Here is a 15,520-nt window from a genome sequence, read left to right on the forward strand (position 1 = left end):
CTCCCGGCATGCTGTTGTGCATACAGATGCCTCCGACACGGGCTGGGGAGCCACGTACGACGAGCTCACGGCTTCGGGGGTGTGGACAGCACCCCAGTTGCATTGGCATATCAATTGCCGCGAGTTATGGGCAGTATATCTGGGACTCGTACGCTTCGCTCAGGAGCTGCGAGGGAAGGATGTACTAGTGCGCTCAGACAACACTGCGACCGTAGCGTATATCAACCGTCAAGGCGGTTTGCGCTCTCGTCACCTGTCGCATCTCGCTCGTCATCTCCTCCTTTGGAGTCAGAAGCATCTGAGGTCCCTTCGTGCCATTTACATACCGGGCTCGCTCAATACAGCGGCAGACGCGCTTTCCCGAGCAGCGCGCCCCGGCGAATGGCGACTCCACCCCCAGACGGTCCAGCTGATTTGGAGGAAATTCGGTCGAGCGCAGATAGACCTATTTGCGTCACCGAACAATACCCATTGTCGCCTGTTTTATTCACTAACCGAGGGCAGCCTCGGCGTGGATGCGTTGGCACACAGCTGGCCGCGGGGCCTGCGCAAATATGCGTTCCCCCCAGTGAGTTTAATAGCACAGATACTGTGCAAAGTCAGGCAGGACGAGGAGAGCCTTTTAATGATCGCCCCATATTGGACGACCAGGAATTGGTTTCCGGAACTAATGCTCCTCGCGACAGCCCCTCCCTGGCGGATTCCCCTGAGGAAGGACCTTCTTTCTCAGGGAGGGGGCACATTATGGCACCCGCGCCCCGACCTGTGGGATCTCCACGTTTGGTCGTTGAGCGCGCGCAAGGTTTAAGTGATTTACCCCAAGCGGTATCTAACACTATTGACGCGGCACGAGCTCCGTCTACGAGACGGGCTTACGCGTTAAAATGGAACCTTTTCGTCACCTGGTGCTCTTCGCAACGCGAGGACCCCAGAGAATGCCCTATTAACATTGTGCTTTTAGATCTTCAACCTAGGTTAGATGGTAGGCTGTCACCGTCCACTATTAAAGTTGATATCGCCGCTATATCTGCGCATCACTCACTTATTAACGGCAGATCAGTGGGCTAGCATGATTTGGTTGTTAGATTCCTGAGAGGCGCTCGCAGGCTAAACCCCTCGCGCCCTCCTTCTATTCCTCCCTGGGACCTGTCCATGGTGCTGAAAGCGCTACAGAGTCCTCCGTTCGAGCCTTTGCAGTCTGCGAGTCTGAAGCTTCTATCCATGAAGGCTCTGACCCTACTAGCATTGGCCTCGGTGAAGAGAATAGGGGATTTACATGCATTCTCTGTTGACGATTCGTGCCTTCAGTTTGGTCCTTCTGTCTCGAGTGTGACCTTGAGACCCAGACCAGGCTACGTGCCCAAAGTTCCCACTACTCCCTTCAGAGATCAAGTGGTGAGCTTGCAAGCATTGCCTTTGGAGCAGGCAAACCCAACCGAGGCTTTGTTGTGCCCCGTACGCGCACTGCGATTCTACGTGGACCGCACGCAAAGCTTCAGGACCTCAGACCAGCTCTTTGTTTGTTATGGTGGCCAGCAGAAAGGGAAAGCTGTCACTAAGCAGAGGATGTCTCATTGGATAGTTGATACTATCGCCCTGGCTTACAATTTACAGGGCATTCCTTGCCCCTTTAATTTGAGAGCGCACTCCACTCGGAGTGTTGCCTCATCTTGGGCATTAGCTCGTGGTTCCTCGCTAACAGACATCTGTAGAGCTGCTGGTTGGGCGACACCTAATACGTTCATTAGATTCTACAATGTTCGTATCGAGCCTGTATCCTCTCGTGTTCTGTCCTCACCAGGGAGGACACGGAGAGCAGACTCGCAAGTCGGCTTGCAGCCTCCGACTGAGGCTCCAAATTGAGTTTTCAGTATGGAAGGCTAACAGAGCAAAAATGCGTAATGGTTTGATTTGCTCTCTCCACTGCCTTGACAGCCTTTGTTGCGGAGCATTGGCTGTCAGCCTTTCACTAGTTGTATTCTTACGAACCTACGTGTTTGGTCAGGGCCCCACATTGTGTCCCAACGGGTTCCTTTGTGAGTATTATTCCGTGGGGTTAATCCTACCAGCCCACGTTTCCCTTAGCAGAGCACTGCTTTGCTTACACAGCCACGGCTGTCATTTATACCTCAACTACGGTTAACTTTCGTCCACCATTAGCCCTTAACGGGGCGGTGGCTTCCGCAGCGTCCCTATACCGCTCAGATAGGGCGCTTCCCAGTCGCTGGCACTACTGTGGGGTTAAAGGAACATCTAGTGCCCGGCCTTCTGCCTTGAAACCTAATTCTCCTATCCTTAAGTGGAACCGGAGGGCTTTAAGCAGACACTGGAAGAGGTCAGCCCCTAGTGGCGTTTTAGTAGGGTTTCCCAATTCGTCGGTCACGACGTGACGCCGCAGTGACCGACTGAAAGGGAACGTCTCGGCCACGGATGCAACCCTCGCTCCCCGAAGGAGGGAACGGAGACGCCACGCCCCGTCGCCACAGGTGCTGCCACCTGCTGTTTAGGCCGGTCACCTTCCGGCTTTCTCAGCGAACAGAAGCTGATTTCCCTATTTGCACGTGTGTCTTATATACGCACCTGGCGGGGCGGCGCCAGCATTATGCAAATATCTCAATGCCAAGTTCATTGGCGTTTTAGTAGTATTCGAAGCAGATTGGTCTCTCTAAGCGAGCTCCCAATTCGTCGGTCACGACGTGACGTCTCCGTTCCCTCCTTCAGGGAACGAGGGTTACATCCGTAACCGAGACGTTTCGGGAAATGCCAAATCGTTGAACTTTGTCAGTAATGACGAAACTTACGACAGTAACTGGCAAACAATGCTTTTGAAAAACACACCCCAGAGCAGTTGGATTAAATTAACCCCAAATGTGTTTTTATTTTACCATACAATGGGTTAAACAAACCAGTATTTGTGTTAAAGCAACCCATCATATTCTTTAAAAAACTTTAAAAATGGTTGTGACACAGAAATATTAGTTTTTCCTAAAAATCATTCATGCACACAATTTTTTATAGCCAAAGTCAAATATATTACAGCACCAAATAAAAGTCCTTAACAGGACAATACTCTGTAAAATCTCACATTTTTTCTTTTAATTACTCCACGTTATGCAATGTCTTTATAATGTTTTACTATTGGAGAACACTTAACGCGAAACGTGTTGCCTTTATATTCTATGCCTATCTGCTTGCCTTTATATAGTAGCCTACGCCTGCATTTTGTCATAACTTTATTATGAAGTGTAAACGACAGAAAGCATCCAGAATACAGTGATATTAAATTACGAATAAATGTAAAAAAAATAATTAGATGTTCACATAAATAAATAAATAAATACATAAATGTGGAAATTAATATAAGAATAAATAAAAATGTATAATTAAATACAGAAATAAATGCATGTTTTAAAAATATTTTAATACAAAAATAAAGAAATCAAAGTTGCAATACTCATTTATGTTTGTTTTATATATTTCTTTGTACATGTGTTTATTTATTTATTTATTTATAATTTTTGCACTCCCAGTCCTCCATAGCCATTGGGTAAAATTACCCCAGAAAATGTTTATATTTGCATTTGGTTTAAACAAACCGTTTGGAAATAATTGAGCATTTCTTAGAGAGTAGCCTACACTTTGAGTGTTGTTCTGTTACAAAAGGCCATATGTTGCAAAATAATTATAGCAAGGACTTTTATGTGGCGCGTAATATGACTATAAAAATGGTGTGCATGAACGATTTTTATGGAAAAAAATAGGCCTACATAAATGTACAAGAATAAAAAAAATGTTTTCAGTCCATAAACACACAATTTAGACTAATTCATAGCAAGGATAATTTTTTTATGATTTATTTATAATTTTTAACAAATCATACATGTCTCTGTCATATGGCTCCTTTATGGATCTTTATGGTCACTTTGGAAAAAATATTTTGCACTCAACAGAAGAAAATCCGTCATGGGGTTGGAACAACATAAAGGTAAATTACAACACGATTGTCTTTATATGAGCAAATATAAATTCAGTTGCTATTGATTTACAGCTATTGATTTGGCTATATACTGCAGGGAGCTAAACACACCTCGTGCATGTCGAACATTAATCTACAGTAATAAGCTGCCTCTGAGTTTCACTTTTTCAAAATAAGAAAATACGAAATCACCTGCATATCTGAAAAGATTCAAATTTCACACATGAAACGCTTTATTCGCACTATTGGTCATAATGTCAAATATGAGGGCATATTGAGCGATTCTTAAAATTCAAATGAACGAACGAGTACTGATCTGAAACACATCTGCATGTCTTGGGTGGACCAAAAGGTGAACACACACTTGCTGCCATTCTCAGTGTTTGTGTTACGCTTTAAAAGCCCTTCAAGGCTTGAACCAGGGGTTTAAAAGCCCTTCAGCTTGCTAAAGGGAAGCCGCACTGAAGATATCTGCAGTACTATAGATTTATTCAAAAAGGCCAGAGGTCTTATTACAGAGTAAACCTTAAACCCTATCAAATCCCCAAAGAAACTCTTTAATCATATCCAGGAGCTATAATGATAATTGCAGATGTTGGAGTCATGTCAGAAAAGATATTTTTTATAATATAATCTTTCTATTGATGCATTGCATATGGTTACATTTAAAGTGTCCGTTTTTCCTGTTTTTTTGAAGCTATTATTGTGTTTATGGTGCACAATATAACACGTGTTTCGTGTGTAAAAAAACGCAGTATTTTGTTTTCTGTGCACAGAAAGTACTAATGTTGGTAAGCAGCTTACTAGCATCAAGCATCGAGATCGATACTATCATTGACAAATCAGGTAAATCTTAATGTATTGTTGCATTATTTTAATATTCAGTAAAAATAGGGCCCGCGTACACTGCACGTGAAACGATTTTCTTTATTAAAAGAGTGCACACGTACCATAAAAATGTTGTTATAATGGAAGTCAATGTGGCAAAAAAGCCACAAACAACTAATTAGGGAGAAAAAAATGAAATCTGATGCTGCACAAAAACTAAAAATGCCAATGTTTTTACTAATGTTTTACAAGCCCAGGACTGTGAAAAGGTAAAAAAATCTTTTAATATTAAAATCTGTCATTTTGTGTGACACGACTAATGAACTTGGCAATTAAAGAGTTAAAATCATATACTTTGTGTAAACATTTGGAGGTTTTGATCAGTACTGAGGTTGATTAACAGATTTATGCAAAAAATTGAAAAAAAATTCACCTGACACATTTTTACAGCCGTTTAAAGGTGCAGTGTGTAATTTTTTTAAGGATCTCTTGGCAGAAATGCAAAATAATATACAAAACTAAATTATCAGGCATGTATAAAGACCTTTCATAATGAACCGTTATGTGTTTATTGCCTTAGAATCAGACGTTTTATCTACATACACGGAAGCCACCATTTTCTGCAGCCATGTTTCTACAGAAGCCCTTAACGGACAAACTTTTCAATTACATGTTTTTCCGGTGGCGGCTACCGTAGCTTCTCTATGCGTTTCAAAAGCGAGGGGTGAGCGGTGAACTGAGCCGTTGGTTGCAGTTCGCAACCTCACCACTGAATGCCGCTAAAATTTACACACTGCACCTTTAATTTAGTGGCTTTTTTGTACATGAACAACACGAAAGGATAGTAAATTTGCCCATGGTGTATTGCTGAGTTTTTGAAACATTTCAAAGCATTTTCTCAAAATATGTGTCAATATAAGGTTTGTCACCAAAAATCATTCAATTTGCTGAAACACAGAGAAAGTTGTGGCCAAATAAAGACTTAAAAAAGGCCAAAAATGTCCCAAACAACACATAAGGGTTAAAAAAAGAAGAATTGTAATTTCAGATTTCATTGGCAATGTGCAATCGATTATTTAAAAACTTTTTTGCCAATAAAAGTTACAATTTTGCTGGTTTATATCGGTATTAGGATCGCCTATCCACTTAAAGGTGCAGTGTGTAATTTTTAGAAGAGTCTCTTCATAGAAATGCAAAATAATATACAAAACTATATTATCAGGGGTGTATAAAGACCTATCATAATGAACTGTTATGTGTTATTACCTTAGAACGAGACCTTTTTATCTACATACAAAGAGGGTCCCCTTACATGGAAGTCGTCATTTTGTGCCGCCATTTTTCTATAGAAGCCCTTAACGAACCATTTTTTTACTAAGTTGTCTCCGACGATGACATGTATGTCCGGTGGCAGCTACCGTAGCTTCTCTATGTGTTTTAAAAGCAAGGGGTGAGCAGTGGACTGAGCCGTTGGTTACAATTCGCAACCTCACCGCTAGATGCTGCTAAAATTTACACACTGCACCTTTAAGTGAGTTGTAAATTATCATCATATTGGATATCTGCAATAATCCAATGTTGTGTATCTGTAGATTTCACTTATATTTAAAGGGGGTGTGAGGGACCTGAGCGGTCAGGAAAGAAGAACACCAAGTCTTTATGACAAAATAAATGGGTCTTTATTTGAACCCAACTGAAGTCAACCAAACAGCATACAAAATCGAAACTTGATGCAACAAAGAACTAAGGACAAACAAAAAAAAGAAACTAATCAGCTAAACCAGACCAACCAAATGAACGACTTATAAAGGGAAAGATGGGCCCATTACAATACAAAAGGGGATCAAATACACATTACACTTAACATATAACATTAAACAAAGTCCAAATATAATCAAGTAAATACATTTTGAATTAAAGCTCAAAAAATACAAATTTAACTGAATCATAAACACACAACTAAAGAAATTAATTCAAAGACTTCCATTATCATAAGTCCTCCCCCATGCATTCTTAAGACATGGTACATCCAGTAGGAACCATCTCTTTAAATCTTGGTTTCCAACAGGACTCCAATCTTTGTCGCTCCCAGGACATAACGGCTGAAGGCTTCGGTAGACCAACACCACGCATTACGGTAAACTTAAACTCAAATAGAAAGAAGTATAAATAACAGATACAACATAACTAATTTGTGTGCACTCCAAATCAGAAATGATGTAAATGAACATGTAACATTAACCAAAGAAATAAAGAATAAATGACTTAACTGTTGTGTGTTATTATTGTAAATATTCTGAAATAAACTGTTTTAATGATTAAATCAAAATGAACATGTGTATGCAAAGGTGTGGTGTGGTCTACATTACCACTAATGTGTGGCTACTTCTTGGGCCCTCACAGGGGGCATACCATGAAAATCAGACTTTTGTCCATGTTTAAGTGCTATAATTGGGTACCCACATCAACCTAAAACATATGAATAAGATCAACCCAGTAACTTTTGGTAAACCATTCTCTGCAAGCATGTGAAAAAAAGCATAGTGAAATTTGGCTCCCCTGGTGATGTCAGAAGGGGATAATTCTGCCCCTTAATCTGCACTATCCAACCACGGCACTGTCATTTAACACAGAGATCAGCTCATTTCGATGTTAAATGACACACCCAAAATGTCAAATTTTTGCACACACGTGCAAAGTGACAATTTTAACATGCTGTAATAAATATATCAGGGGTGACCAACCCTGTTCCTAAAGAGATCTACTCACCTGCATATTTTAGTTCCAACCCAGCTTCAACATACCTGACTTTTAGGTAGCCCTAAAATGCTTGATTGCCAGGTTCAGGTGTGTTGGGTTGGAGCTGAACTCTGCAGGACAGTAGATCTCCATGAACAGGGTTGGTCACCACTGATCTATATGATATTTTGGGCTAAAACTTTACATACGTCCTCTGGGGACACCAAAGATTTATTTGACATCTTAAAAAGTCAAACTCTGAAAGCTACATTCTGGATGTAACCTTGGTTTTTAGAAATGCACTGGCGCAGTGGTGAACATAACATATTCACAGAGTTTACATTTTGGAAAATTAATATGAATGCGTTTCACCATTTTGAATAATCCTTTTTCCCTCCACTTTTTCATCTTTAAAGGCCCAGCAGTGTGACTAATGTATTTTAAAGTTACAAATATTCCATGTGGTGTCTTAATGAAAATGAGGTCATAAAAGCAGCGTGCATTTCAATTATAGAAGAATTAGGCAAATGCTGTTTAAAATGAAAAACGTAATTGGGCATGCAGGACATGAAACAAGGTTAGCTCACCTACTCTAATACTGTGATGCTACTGAATAATTGCATTTATATAAAAACATGGTATTTACAGTCATTACATGTTAATAAAAACATATATTTTTGTGCATTTACAAAAAATATTTGGTTTGTGATGCTCAGAATATCCATTCCTATACTAGCATGATTTCAATGCGCAACACCACAGGAGAACCACATGAGATCTATTGCAGGATTTCCCCGGATGTGAAATTACCCCATGAATCGAATTTATTGCCTAAATGTACCGAATTGAAATGATGCGACACTGTCAGCTCATTCATCATCTGTTTCCTCACTGTCTCTATCTTTTTCCCACATACTGTTACCTTCTCACCTCTTCACATTTACAGCATATTCGAATTGTGATTGTTTTATATTTAAAGTTTTCAATATTTTGGTGAAACTAACATGAACTGCTTTCTGCTTTATCGCATGACAAAAACAATGATATGGCAATATGAAAAATGCTTAGCACTTTTTTAAGCTTTCTAAACATTAAGTGCATGTCAATATCTACAGTTAAGTCATGCAGACTAAGATTTCATTACTTTAGGAAAGGTATATGATTAGTTCAGTGCCACTGATAAGAATTATCAGTCAATTATAATTGCTAACAACGCCCGGATTTTCCATGAGTGTTTTTTCCATGTTTATTTTTCAAATCAAATGAATAATGCAAGAGAGCCGTGCAGATGAAAAACCAACCTATTCTTTTCAATTATGCATGCAAACGACTAAAGTGGCAATACACAAACACATATTTGGCCTATCCGTGTTCAATAATTACAGTAATTACAGATAAAGCTTATGATAAACAACACTTAGATTATGATGACGGCGTGCCCAATAACAGCCCCTGTGATTTCAGTGCCAGTACTCAATATGATTCATTGATTATACTGCCTTTCTAATGCGATTGCAGTTTTATTGCTTCTCATGCAAGAAAATTATTTCCCTTCAGAAAGGCAGATGAAAAATCCTGACAAGGAAGATGAAAAGACTTGTGCTGTCCGACTGAGTTTGCGGAGTGAGATATGACCGAGTGAAAAAAGAGTGATTGTATTGACCGGCACGGGACTAATATAATCTCATGCTTAATAAAACATGAGATGAGACAGACTTCTCGGCATCGTACAGGATCCATTGCATTATACGCAGACTTCCTGAGATGTTAAATGCATGTATATGTATTGGAAAGACAAAGTAGAAAAGAAAGTTTGTGCTGCTTATAGCCTTCGATGCAAACGACTGCTTGCTTGATTTTAGGCCAGGTATGGGCTTATTGAAAACATTTATGTATCCAAATCCGTAGAGGCTCTCTTGAACAGATCATTTTCAGGAAAAGTGAGAGTATTATTCATTGAGAAAATGATTGCAATTTAGGAAATAATTGGATTTTTTAAAAGTACAACCCCTTTGGAAATATCTGTTATCCTATGCAGACCACAGCCATCATACAAACTTATAGAGTAGGTATGTCAGGAAATAAAACTAAGGAAAGTTATGGCATGAAAGAACAATAATATATTATAACTCTAGTTTACTATTAAATGATTATTGCACTTTCTTAAAAATTTCTGATAATTTACTCCCATGTTGATGTTTATGTCTTTCTCTGTTCGGTCGACAAGAAATTAAGTGTTTTGTGGAAAACATTCAGATATTTTTTTCCTTATAGTGGACTTAAGTGGACCTCAACGGTTACAGTTTTTTTTAACGCAGCTTCAAAGGACTCTAAATGATCCCAACCGAGGCATAAGGATCTTATCTAGCGAAACGATTGTCATTTTCGCCAAAAAAATAAAAATAAGAACTTTTTAACCACAACTTTTCTTCTTGCACTAATGCAGGGTTCACACCAGACGCGGTAGAGGCTGCAAGGGCAAGTGATTTACATGTTAAGTCAATGCAAAGATGCGTATTGGCATCCTGCGGCGCGGAACGCACGATCCGCGCAAATTGAGAAACGCTTCAGTTGAAAAATCTGAACACTGGCGGATTTCCGCACCACGTTAACCAATCAGGACTTTGCTGTAGTCGTGATTATAGAAAGCAAGCGGAGTCTCAGCAGGGTCGCAGAAGCCCCTCCCATGACACAAATTTCCGCGTGAATGTCTCGAATGATTTTTTACGCGCAGCTTTCACGTGCGAATGAAGCGAGTAAACTCAAATGTTCAAACGTCCAACTACGTGCGAATAGCGTGTTTTTGTCGCCTCTATCGCGGCTGGTGTGAATGCACCATAACTTTGTGATGCGCCAGTGTGACCGTACTTATTATGTCAAAAAATCACACATAACGTATGCGAAACAACCGCTTCAGTGTTTAAATGTATGGAGAAAGAGGACCGTCAGAAGTTGTTGTATGTGAAATTATACTAATTGATGTCTTTGTGTCAGTTTTAGGCATGGGCCGGTGTGAGATTTTGGCGGTATAACAACCTTAAGCAAAAATACCACGGTTTCACGGTATTGCGGTATTGCAACACTAAAATGTGTTATTTTCAGACGTAAACAAACAGCAACTTTTTAAATGGACACAATACACTTTATTTTTAAGCAATATACAAAATGTATGCTGGGTGAAAATAAAGCCTTTAAATTATAATTTTCTTTCAAAAACAACCTGATCTCACGAATTTCCGTGGCATATTTTGTGCTCATTTTTCCGTGGCATTCTCACGGATCTCCGCATTTTTCCATGGCCCTGCTACGGACTGTCTTTTTCCGTGGCATTTTCACGGATTGGTTACTCAACTGTTTTGTCCTATTTTCTTACCATTTTCGCTTCGGTTTAGGGTTAGATTAACATGAAATGACATCCCTACCCAAACCCAACTCTAACCCCAACGCCAGGCGACAATTGTTTAAAGTTTAGAAAATATAAAATAATAAATCAGAAAAAATAGTATAAACCAATACTTAAAGTGACATACTAATGCAAACACCAAATCTAACCCTAAATCGAATCGAAAATGGTTTGAAAACAGGAAAAAGCAGTTGAGTAACCAATCCGTGAGAATGCCACGGAAAAAGACAGTCCATAGCAGGGCCACGGAAAAATGCGGAGATCCGTGAGAATGCCACGGAAAAATGAGCACAAAATTCCGTGACTATCCCACAGAACTTTGTGAGATCATGTTGTTCAAAAAATATTTTTGTAATATATATGAAATATAAATTACATGACTTAATGAAATAATTAATTTTGTTTAAACCCAGGTCATACCTGGCAAACGGTATTACAGAAATGTTAGTGGTTTTGAAACATTGACTCTTTAAAACCTTGGAAGTTGGTATACCTTGAAACCGGTAACTGGCCCATGCCTAGTCAGTTTATTATTTAAAATGGTCCGCAAGTGTTCACATATGTAACGCGTGACCTTACGTCGTGATTACTTAATCTGTGCATCACAAGACAGTGCAAGGCAAGAAGTTGTGGTTAAAAAGTACTTATTTTGGGGTGAAAATGGCAAAATTTATATTACGGTATATAGACGGTTTCATCGGACGCACGTGATACACGTCTGGATCCGAACCTTACTTCCGGTTTCGTTTTTTTAATGGTCTGACTAGTTGCTAAACTGGGGCCCGTACCATGAAAATGGTTAAACAAACTCAGGGTTACAGGATTAGTTTCAGGTTGACAAAACCAAGCCAATGTGCAGGCCTTGTTGGTAAAAGCTATTTTCATGGTACCCAAAACCCAGGATTTGCACAAACTAATCCTAAACAAAGCTGGCTAACCAACTAAACCAGCTTCATGGTATAGGCCCCTGATCTCTTGAACAAATGCCTCGTCAAAAATAACAAATGTTTTGGTTTCCTATGTAATCTATGTGGTGTTGTTTTGCTTGTTATATAAATAAACTACGTTTAAAGTACTTTGTTGTTATTAATTATTAGCGGAGTTTACCGGAAGTTACTGCGGACCGCGACAGCCGCTTGTTTATGTTGTTACTGCTGAAACCGTCTATAATTACAAGTAATTATTATGTAATTATATAACCAAGTAATTACAAGTAATTATATAACAATAAATAAAAATATTTTACCATATAATAAAAATATTTTACTGTCTCAGCCTTTTTAAACACACTCAGTACTATGTAAGTATGATGAAAACATTTGTTAATCAAACAAGACAAATTATTTGCACTTCTAGTATCAATAATTAATGTAAACATGTCTGTGTTTTGTAAACATGATGGAAATGTATTTCAAACACACAAAAATGACCCTGGAAACATTTAATTGAAAGTATTTACAAAAATGCCTTGCATTATTTGCTTGCAGATCATATTTCACTTATATCTAAGTGAAAAGCACTGCAATGCATTATGGGATTGCCCCCTTTGCAAAGCATACACAAATCTAATAGTTTTTTTTTTAACATACCAAAAAGTATATTAAATCACTTAACGCCTCTTAATTTCAGATTTCACAGCATTTCGTCCTAAAACGCACTGATTTCACAAACTTCACTTTCTGTTGGCGTGAATCAAAACATGTGAACTGGTGCGAAACTGCAGTAATGCTTTAATGCAATGTTATGTAGTTCAATTTTAGAGAGCTATTAAAAGTTTTATTTCAGCTGAGGGATGCACGTTGGGGAAGTATCTATTTTAGAGGTCTTATGAATCATACAGTAAGCAAAAGGCATTTGATTAAAATAAAAGCAGCATAAAAATCAAAGTGAAATAAACTCTGCGATTGATTCTTTAGAGGCAGTACTTTCCTTAAATGACAGTAGATGATCTACGATATATAATAATGTGGTTGAGTTTCTTTACAATCCACTTTGCTTGTTTAAAGAACTGGTGTTATTCAGCATAACAATCAATTCAAATCTTCATGTTTAACCAAACTATACTAAGCAGTAAGACTAAGAGGCTGTTTTAAGTATTGGGTATTAAGATGCATTTTGGTTGATCGAATCACAAGTGGACGACGCTAAATAAGGTAGTTGAAGAAGGGGCTGTTTACGCTTGGTATTAAGATGTGTTTTCGTTGATCGGATCCCAAGTCACTTTTATCATAAACGTTTTGACGCGTGTGCAGCAGGCACTTATTTTGACAAAACACGTGATGGACATGGTTCACATGACCAACAAACACATATTTTCAAAACATGAGCAACACACATGACACTCCTTTTCACAGTTATTGGCTAGTGTATACTATGACATGACACAAATGTCACACCTCAGAAATCAGCATCTGAAAACAGTGTGAATTCAGAAGAATGCATAATAGGGAAAATAATTTCATAAAGCATTATTCCCCAACTTCTCAGCTGTGTCTGTGATACAGTGTAAACTATTGAAACTTCACAGAGTCAGTGAGGCACTCGTAATAAAAGCCTTAGATGCAATTTCTTTGCAATATATTCTGCTCTGCATAATTTCCTTTTATTCTTATAGTTGGGAGCAGAAAGGAAAGAGGCTATGAAAATACAGAAATAAATCAAATCTCTGTGTATTTCTGCCTGAATTAACTTGAATCTAAATATGTCCACTAAACGACTAAATATTATAATAAAAGTGACTGAGGGAATGTTATGAGCTATGGAAATATGAAATTTCGGAGAAGCATTATGGGCCCTCGCTTGGATCGAGGTTCTTTAGGAATTTGTTTCGCTATTTATGGAAAAAGGTTTGGATGGTTATAGATTGTAGATCTGTATCTAGAAAACATCTTTCTATACAGTACACCTATGCAAAATATTTATGTTTTCAACCCTTAAAGCTGTATCGCCATCTGTGTTTGAAACATATACACTACTTTAATTTAATTTAATTTAATTTAATTTAATTTAATTTAATTTAATTTAATTTAATTTAATTTAATTTAATTTAATTTAATTTAATTTAATTTAATTTAATTTTATTTTATTTTATTTTATTTTATTTTATTTTACAAAATGCAGCTTTAAAATAAACATGCACAATTATACTACTCTAGTTTACTTTTTAAACGTGGCTTGTGAACTATGGGCATTGTTTGTAAATTGCTTTACAGTAAATAAATTGTCTGTGTAATGATTAAATGTAAATGTATATTTATTTTATGAACTCTAGTCACAGCATAAAATTTCTAAAAAATAAAAGTTGGATCAACTTAGAAAACAACTCTTACTAAGTTGTTTCAATTTAGATGTTTAATTAAAAAAAAAAAACACTTTAAAATTTTAAGTAATTTAAGTTGAAATAACTTACATTTTTAGCTGTTAACAATTTAAGTATAAGTATAAGGTTACAAACAAAACATCATAAAAATTTTATAAATGTACAAGTCCTCATTAAGAGCAAACACAGATGATTTTAAAGACCCTACTTCAAGACCCTGTGCCATCTGAGCAACTCGATCTATTTCATCTATTATACAGCTTTTTTCCTGCGAGCCCCTGCGATGTGCAGCTGCGTTGGGTTCATAAAAAGAGGCTCTACTTTGATTTGAGACATTTGACATTACTCATAAAGAACACAGACGACCCAGGTATTCTGGCTGATCGTTGTCTAATGGTTCTTTCAAAAATGGCCATCTAAAGTTGGCCTTTCTCCACCAACTAAATCACATCATCTGTCTGCGTTCTAGACATGTGTCCTTAATACCTGCAGATAACTCTGGGTGTCTAGACAGACTGTGCCGAAGCAATTTTTCAAAAATTAACATTTTCAGTGGATATAAAAATCACCTGCACAGGGACACAGCATCCGTTCACATGATCTGAAGCTGGTATGTAAAGCATCCGGCCCCGCTTATGTACGGTGTAGAGGTCTTCACGGGTCCACTTACATCCAAAAACTCAAAGTCCGACCTGAAACCCGAGCGGTTTCTGGTCTACAAGTTTCAAATGTGCCTATAGGACACAGGTCGAGTATAATAGCATCGGGTAATTTAAAATTAATGTGTTTTGCAGAAAGGACCTGACAAGACCCATCTTGCATGTGTGCATCAAGTCCTTTTCCAACATGTCATCACGTCAAGAGGTCACGGAGGACATATGCGAAACTACGCCCCAGTATTTACAAGTGTGGAGAAAGGGGACCGTTCCGACATTGTTGTGAAATGATACTAATTAATGACATTGTTTAATGTGGTCCGCAAATGTGCGTATATGTAACACCTGACCTTTCCACGGCATTACGCAATTACGTGAGGTCGCGCTGACACGTCACAGGACCGGAGATAGACGAGAAGTTCTGGTTTTAAAGGGCATATTTTTTATTTTTATTGTCAAAATGACAATTGTTTCGCTAGATAAGATGCCTTGTTTGGGATTGTTTAGAGTCTTTTGAAACTGCAATTTTAAACTGAATTAAAACTGTTATGTGTTGATGTCCATTAAAGTCCATTAAAATGAGAAAAATCCTGGAATGT

This window comes from Misgurnus anguillicaudatus, chromosome 22 (genome assembly GCF_027580225.2).
Source record: "Misgurnus anguillicaudatus chromosome 22, ASM2758022v2, whole genome shotgun sequence".
Classification (NCBI taxonomy): Eukaryota; Metazoa; Chordata; class Actinopteri; order Cypriniformes; family Cobitidae; genus Misgurnus; species Misgurnus anguillicaudatus.